Source organism: Rutidosis leptorrhynchoides, chromosome 9, assembly GCF_046630445.1.
Source record: "Rutidosis leptorrhynchoides isolate AG116_Rl617_1_P2 chromosome 9, CSIRO_AGI_Rlap_v1, whole genome shotgun sequence".
In the NCBI taxonomy this organism is placed as follows: domain Eukaryota; kingdom Viridiplantae; phylum Streptophyta; class Magnoliopsida; order Asterales; family Asteraceae; genus Rutidosis; species Rutidosis leptorrhynchoides.
The window spans coordinates 194,678,631-194,686,354 of record NC_092341.1 but is presented as its reverse complement, the minus strand read 5'-3'; the positions used below and the strand labels follow the sequence as shown (position 1 = coordinate 194,686,354).

General features: G+C 31.6%; 1 non-coding gene across 1 annotated transcript; it reads left to right on the top strand.

Annotated features, from left to right (window-relative positions):
* The first annotated feature begins 4,287 nt into the window (after positions 1–4,287).
* On the top strand, positions 4,288–4,394 carry LOC139869731 (small nucleolar RNA R71). Its single transcript, XR_011766313.1, has one exon. It is a non-coding gene; the product is annotated as a small nucleolar RNA R71 (small nucleolar RNA).
* Positions 4,395–7,724: the final 3,330 nt, after the last annotated feature.

Sequence of the window (7,724 nt, the reverse complement as noted above, 5' to 3'; positions counted from 1 at the left end):
AGCCCAGAGTGCATCCTCCAATTTCATGGACCATTCCTTCGGATTTGATCCTACAGTTTTCTCTAGAATACATTTTAATGCTCGGTTGATATTTTCAACTTGTCCACTTGTTTGTGGATGATAAGCGGTTAAGATTTTATGAGTTACTCCATATCTTTTGAGAACTTTCTCAAGTTGATTATTACAGAAATGAGTACCCTGATCACTTATTAAAGCTTTCGGTGTTCTAAACCTAGCAAAAAGACGTTTTAAGAAGTTTACTACAACTCGTGCATCATTATTTGGGAGAGCTTGTGCTTCCGCCCATTTAGATACATAATCAATGGCAACGAGAATGTATAGATTATTATGAGATTTTGGAAATGGATCCATAAAGTCAATACCCCAAACGTCGAATACTTTACATACTTGAATGACGTTTTGTGGCATTTCATCATGTTGACTTATTTTTCCAGCCCTTTGACATGCATTACAGGATTTACAAGAATGTTCGCGTCTTTGAAAATTGAAGGCCAATAGAATCCAGCGTCGTAGACCATCTTTGCAGTAATTTGAGGCCCATAATGCCATCTTGTTGGTCATGTGTGACAATGGTTTAAGATTTGACTAGCTTCATCTCGGACTATGCATCAGCGTATTATTCCGTCGGGACATCTCTTAAACAAATGTGGATCCTCCCAAAAATAGTATTTTATATCACTAAAGAATTTCTTTCGTTTTTGGTACGACAACCCTTTTTCAAGGAATCCACATACTAAGTAGTTTGCAAAGTCTGCAAACCATAGAATTTCACTATAATCGATTTGCAAGATATATTCATCTGGAAATTATCTTGTATGGTTGATTCATTTAGAACTTTTAATTCAGGGTTTTCAAGGCGAGAAAGATGATCAGCTGAGAGATTTTCTGCTCCCTTTTTATCTCGGATTTAAATATCGAACTCTTGTAAGAGTAAGATCCAAAGGATTAATTGTGGTTTGGCATCTTGTTTCGAAAATAGGTATCTAAGAGCAGAATGATTAGTATAGACCACCGTTTTAGCTAGAACGAGATATGAACAAAATTTGTCAAAAGCAAAGACGATAGCAAGTAGTTATTTTTCAGTAGTTGTGTAATTCGTTTGTGCTCCTTGTAACGTCTTACTAGAATAATAAATAGGTTGAAATCATTTTTTGATCCTTTGACCTAAAACGGCTCCCATTGCAAAATCACTTGCATCGCACATGAGTTCAAATGGTAGATTCCAATTTGGAGTTATCATGATCGGCGCATTAGTGAGTGTTTCTTTAAGAATATTAAAAGATTTGATGCATTCATCTGAAAAGATGAATGGAGCATCTTTTTCTAGGAGTTTATTCATAAGAGTGGCATTTTTAGAAAAATCTTTTATGAAACGTTGGTAAAAAATGGCATGCCCTAGAAAACTCCTAACTCCTCTAACATTGGTGGGATGTGGAAGTTTAGCAATTACATCTACTTTAGCTCTATCCACTTCAAATCCTTCACTTGAAATTTTATGACCAAGAACGATGCCTTCTTTAACCATGTAATGGCATTTCTCCCAATTAAATACAAGATTTGATTTCTCGCATCTAATAAGCATTCGTTCAAGATTAACTAGATATTTTCAAAAGTATTACCGAAGACTGAAAAGTCATCCATGAAAACTTCCATGCATTCTTCTATCATGTTGTGAAAAATCACCATCATGCATCTTTGAAAGGTTATAGGGGCGTTGCAAAGTCCAAATGGCATGCGTTTGTAAGCAAAAGTACCATAAGGGCAGGTGAAGTTGGTTTTCTCTTGGTCCTCGGGTGCGATTGGAATTTGAAGTATCCAGAGAAACCGTCAAGAAAACAATAGTAACTGTTCCCAGCTAACCTTTCCAACATTTGATCAATGAAAGGTAAAGGAAAGTGATATTTTCTGGTGGCGTCATTTAATTTTCTATAATCAATACAAACACGTCATCCTGTTACAGTCCTAGTAGGAATAAGCTCATCTTTTTCATTCGTGATAAAGTGATGCCACCCTTCTTAGGTACGCATTGAACTGGGCTTACACATGGACTATCAGAGATTGGATAAATTAAACCTGCTTCGAGCAGTTTAATAATTTCTTTCTTAACAACATCTTGCATATTAGGATTTAGTCTTCGTTGGCGTTGCACATATGTTTTATGACCTTCTTCCATAAGGATTTTTTGTGTGCAATACGAAGGACTTATACCTTTAATGTCATGAATCTTCCATGCAATAGCTAGTTTATGAGCTTTTAGCACCGAAATGAGTTGAGATTTTTCATTTTTCGTAAGAGAAGACGAGATTATTACAGGTAATTTAGATTCACCATTTAAATAAGCGTATTCCAAATAGTTTGGAAGTGGCTTTAACTCTAATATCGGTGGTTCTTCTATCGATGATTTGTATCGATATCTGTCTTCCTCTTTTAGCATTTGAAGTTCTTCTGTTGTTGGTTCGTATTCATTAGCCATGAGTGTTGCTAACATTTCAGCTTCATTAATTAGTTCAGTTCCTTCTCCTAAAGAACTTTCTCCTATTCCTTGTAATTCTGAAAATTCTTGTAATAATTCTTTTTGTGAATCTATAGTTTGAACATAAAAACATGTATCATCTGCAGATTGCGGTTGTTGTATGGCTCTATCAACAAAAAAAGTAACACTCTCGTCCTCTATACTTACGGTCAGTTTCTTACCAAACACGTCTATTATTGCTTTAGCCGTGTTTAAGAATGGTCTTTCTAATATAAGAGGAACTCGAGCATCTTCTTCCATGTCCAGAATAACAAAGTCTACTGGAAATACTAAAGTACCAACTTTAACTAGCATGTTCTCCATTATCCCTCTAGGATATTTTATTGATCGATCGGCTAGTTGTATGCTTATTCGTGCTGGTTTCAATTCTCTAAGGTCTAGTTTAGCGTATAATGAATACGACATTAAATTTATACTAGCACCTAAGTCTGCCAATACTTCTATTGAACTAAGACTACCTAGAAAACATAGAATTGTGAAACTTTCTGGATCTGATAATTTTTTTGGTATCTTATTCAACAACACTGCAGAATAATTAGCATTAATTATAACAGGCGAGAGTTCTTCCATTTTCTTTCTATTTGTGATTAGATCTTTTAGGAATTTAGCATATCTTGGCATTCCTGAAATCGCATCAATGAAAGGAAGATTGACATTTATTTGTTTAAACATATCCAAGAATTTGGATTGCTCGGCTTCAAGTCTTTCTTTTCTCATTTTACTCGGGTAAGGAAGCGGTGGTTGGTATGGTTTAACATAAGGCTTTGCCTTAACTGTGTTATCTTTATTAACCTTTTCAACTACCGGTTATGTTTCCTTTTCTTGCTCAGATTGTGGTGCATGTGTAGAAGGAATAGAGTCATCAGAAATTACAGGCATTTCAGGTGGTTTGAGTGTAATAACACTTCTTGTAGTAATGGCATTAGCTATTTCATTTCAGGGATTAGCATTTGTATCGCTAGATAGACTCCCCGATTTTCTTTCTCCAATTAACCTAACTAGGTTACTTACTTCTTGTTCCAGATTTTGGATTGAAGCTTGTTGATTTCTAAATGATTGAGCATTTTGTTCATTAGTTTGTTTCTGAGATGTAAATAACTGGTTTTGAGATTCTATTAACTTTGCCATCATTTCATCTAAATTTTTCTTTTTCTCATCGGTTTGTGGTGGTTTATTGAAATAACCAGGTCTTTGCTAATTGTAAGTATTGTTGGATGCTTGTTGATTGCTAAGACCTTGTTGGTTGTTGTTTTGGGCATTTTAATTGTACGGAATGTTTTGATTTCGATTGTAGTTTGGCCTTGGCGGTTGATAATTATTTTGATAATTATTTCCCAGCCTTTGGTTCATGTATGAAACATTCTCTCTGTGTTCCATTATTTGTTCAACACTGAGACAATCTTTTGTCAAATGTGGTCCTCCACACTGCTCACAACTAATGCGTATTGCGTGAATATCTTTAGTCATCTTTTCCATTCGTCTCTCGAAAGCATCTAACTTTACGGAAATGGAATCAAAGTCATGGCTAGAATCGGCTCTAGCCGTTTTAGATGAACGAAAAATATCTTTCTCTTGATGCCACTCATGTGAGTGGGAGGCTGTATTATTAATAATTTTGTGAGCTTCGGTTGCGGTTTTCTTCATAATGAAAACCATCAGCTGCTGTGTCGATGTCTTTTCGTGTAGCGACGTCGACTCCTTTGTAAAATATTTGAACTATTTGATAAGTATCTAGACCGTGTTGAGGACATCCTCTCAACATTTTTCAGAATCTTGTCCATGCCTCATATAACGTTTCATTTGGCTTTTGTGCGAATGTGGCAATTTCTCCTTGAAGTCTCACGACTTTAGATGCCGGAAAGAATCTTTTAAGAAATTTCTAAACTAAAACATCCCATGAATCAATCGCTCCTTCAGGTAACGATTCTAACCAATCTTTGGCTTCCCCATTTAAAGTCCAGGGGAACAACATGAGATAAATAGTTTCATCCTCAACTTCTCGAATTTTAAATAGATTACAAATTCTACTAAAAGTTTGAAGATGTTCATTTGGATCTTCTTTTATTGTACTACTAAATAGGCACTGATTAGTGATCATGTGTAGGATTTGTCCTTTGATTTCAAAATCTAGTGCATTAACATCTGGTTGATTAATGGTGTGACCTTGGCCCGTACGTGTGGCTCTCATTCGGTCTTCCATACTTTGAGGTTCCGTTTCTTCCATATCTGAATTTGCTGAATCTGAATCACTAGAGGATTCTGATTTTATGGTTTCTTCCTCGACAACCTCTGGTTGTATAATTTGTGGTTCAGGAGGAATGATTAGTGGTTCAGGATCCCTGAATTGTCCTTGAATATCCTCCGGGTTCTCAATTGTGAAGTCGGTTTCAAAAATTGAATTATCAGAAATTTGAGTTGGAGTACTTGTTCGACTTGATGATGATTCTAAAGAAAAATCAATGGTGACAATATTGGCTAGATGTCTTGATCGAGTTACAGGTGGTGAACGTATAAAAGGTGGTGAACGATTTTCTCTGTGCATTCACTGAATATCCTATTAGTTATAAAAATAAAAATTATATAAGTTATCAAATAAATAGACTTTTCTGATTTTGCCCACGTTTCGAATAGCCAATAGATGCACCAGGTAGCTAGGATCCTTTAAATCGGAAGCCCACAACTCGCCACTAACAAATCCAACTATTACTACGAACCAGAAAATTTTGGATGTCTATCAATTTAATTGCCTAAAATAATTTTTCGTCGAAATTTAAAGATAATAAAAAAATTCTATGTCCTAAAAAGTAGAGCGTAGAAATGAAAAAGAAAATGCGCGTCGAAAAATAAGAAGTCGAAAAATAAGAAGTCGAAAAATAATAAGCGAAAAACATTCTAAACTTAGAAATTAAAATTTTACGTCTAAAACTTAGCGTCTAAAAACTTAAAACTAAAAGTTGCGACTAAAGGTATTAAAGATTAAAGGAATTCTAAACGGAAAACGGCAATTACTTAAAAAGGTACTAAAATCTATAAACTGCGTCGCAAAATTCTAAAGTGCCTAAATCTTAATCTAAAGAAAAAGCACTTAAGGGATTTTACGGCAAAGCCTAAAAATCTAGAAATATAAAATAACTACGGAAAAATACTAAGTTTAAAACTAATTACGAACGATAAATATACAAATTACGAATTAAACGTTTAAAATATACAATTTATAAAAAGAGACAAAAAATGATAAAATTACTTATTTTTATAAAAATATTATTTTTATATTATTATTTTATAAAAGTATTAATCTATATAATTAATAATAATATTAAAACTTAAAAAACAAATAATATTAAAACTAAAACTAAATATTAAATAACTAAACCCTAATTTAAATAATTAATTATAAACCCTAATTCTGCATTTATGGCGTACCAGGTTCAGCTGTCAGAATGCCTCATGCGGTCGCATAGGATTAAAGCACTGTAGCCATGCGATCGCATGGCTTGCAGATTCAGAAATGATGCAGGCCAAAAATTCGCAGTTTCAGTTTTTTTTTTTTTTTTTTTTTTTTTTTTTTTACTTTGATTTTTATTTTTGATTTTAATTTATAGAAAATATAATTTAAATAAGACTTATATTTAAAAAAATTACTTATTAGTTTTTATAACTCTTAAAAAAATAAACTTTTTAATTTAAACACTTAAAATATATATATATATATATATATATATATATATATATATATATATATATATATATATATATATATATATATATATATATATATATATATATATATTTATATGTTTTTATATATTTATATGTTTTTATATATTTTTTTTAATATAGCGTTTTGCTGCGGCGTGATGTCCCCGGCAGCGACGCCAAAAATACTTGATGTGTGCGAGGTGTAGTACGAAATACTATTATAATTTTCTACAAAATACTATTAAATACGATACAATTTACACAAGTTATTTATTTATTTATAGAATGGATATACTTAAACCTTGCTACAACACTTATAAGCAGTGTTCCTAATCGTAGAGTAGTGTAGTTTTTAGTAAGTCCGGTTCGTTCCACAGGGAGCTAGCTGAGTTTACACTATATTTTTATTAACTATATTTGTATATAAATATATATATTTAAGTAGTATTATTATTATTATAAAAGGGGGTTTTACCGTGTGATGACCCGGGAATTTTCCGACCAAATTTAAACTTAATCTTCATATGTTTCCGACACGATAAGCAAAGTCTGTAATGTTGAGTCTCAAAAAAAAAAAAAAAAAAAAACTTTGAACTATGTTCATGTATACATTTGACCTTTGACTATTCCCGACGATTCACGAACAATTGCTTGTAATTGAATACGTACATATATATAAATGTAAATACATGCAATGATTTAAAATTATAAATTATAATTTAATCATTAGAATTAAATATGGAAAATAATTTATAAGATAATAATTTTGTAATTTAAAATGAATCCATGTAAATATATATATGATTTTTTGTACACAATTAATATACTAAGTATATTGAATTAAATATTCGAATATGTTATATGAATATTACAAAATTAATAAAAGGTAATGTTAATATATTAAATGCAAGTTGGAATTATAGTTGTTATTGTAATGTTATTAATACTTTTATTATTACTATAAATATTATTATTAATATTAGTATTCTTATTAAAATAAATGTTAATCACATTATTATCATTAAATACAATGGTATTTATTAATATTAGTTGAAATTTAATACACAGATAAAAACATTTATAGGTACATATAGATTACTGATATATACTTAAATATAGACAAATACATATGTAAGTATAAATATAATACTGATATATAAGGATATAGATACATTATACATATTTAAATACAACACAGTGTATTCTGTTTCCCATCTTTATCATTCTGCAGTAATTCTTGCTTTATAATTCTCATTCAGTACAAATCACGACTTTAATATGAAGAACGATCCAAAAATCTATCACAGCCTAATCAGCTTTTTATATTTTAACTTCTTTTGTTTGTCTGTGATAAATTCGATACCCACATCACCTTTAATTCTTTGTTAGATTCTAACCGAGACCAAACCCACATCATTTGTTATTCGCAAGCTATTACATTCATAATCGAACTCCATCTAATCACAAAGAA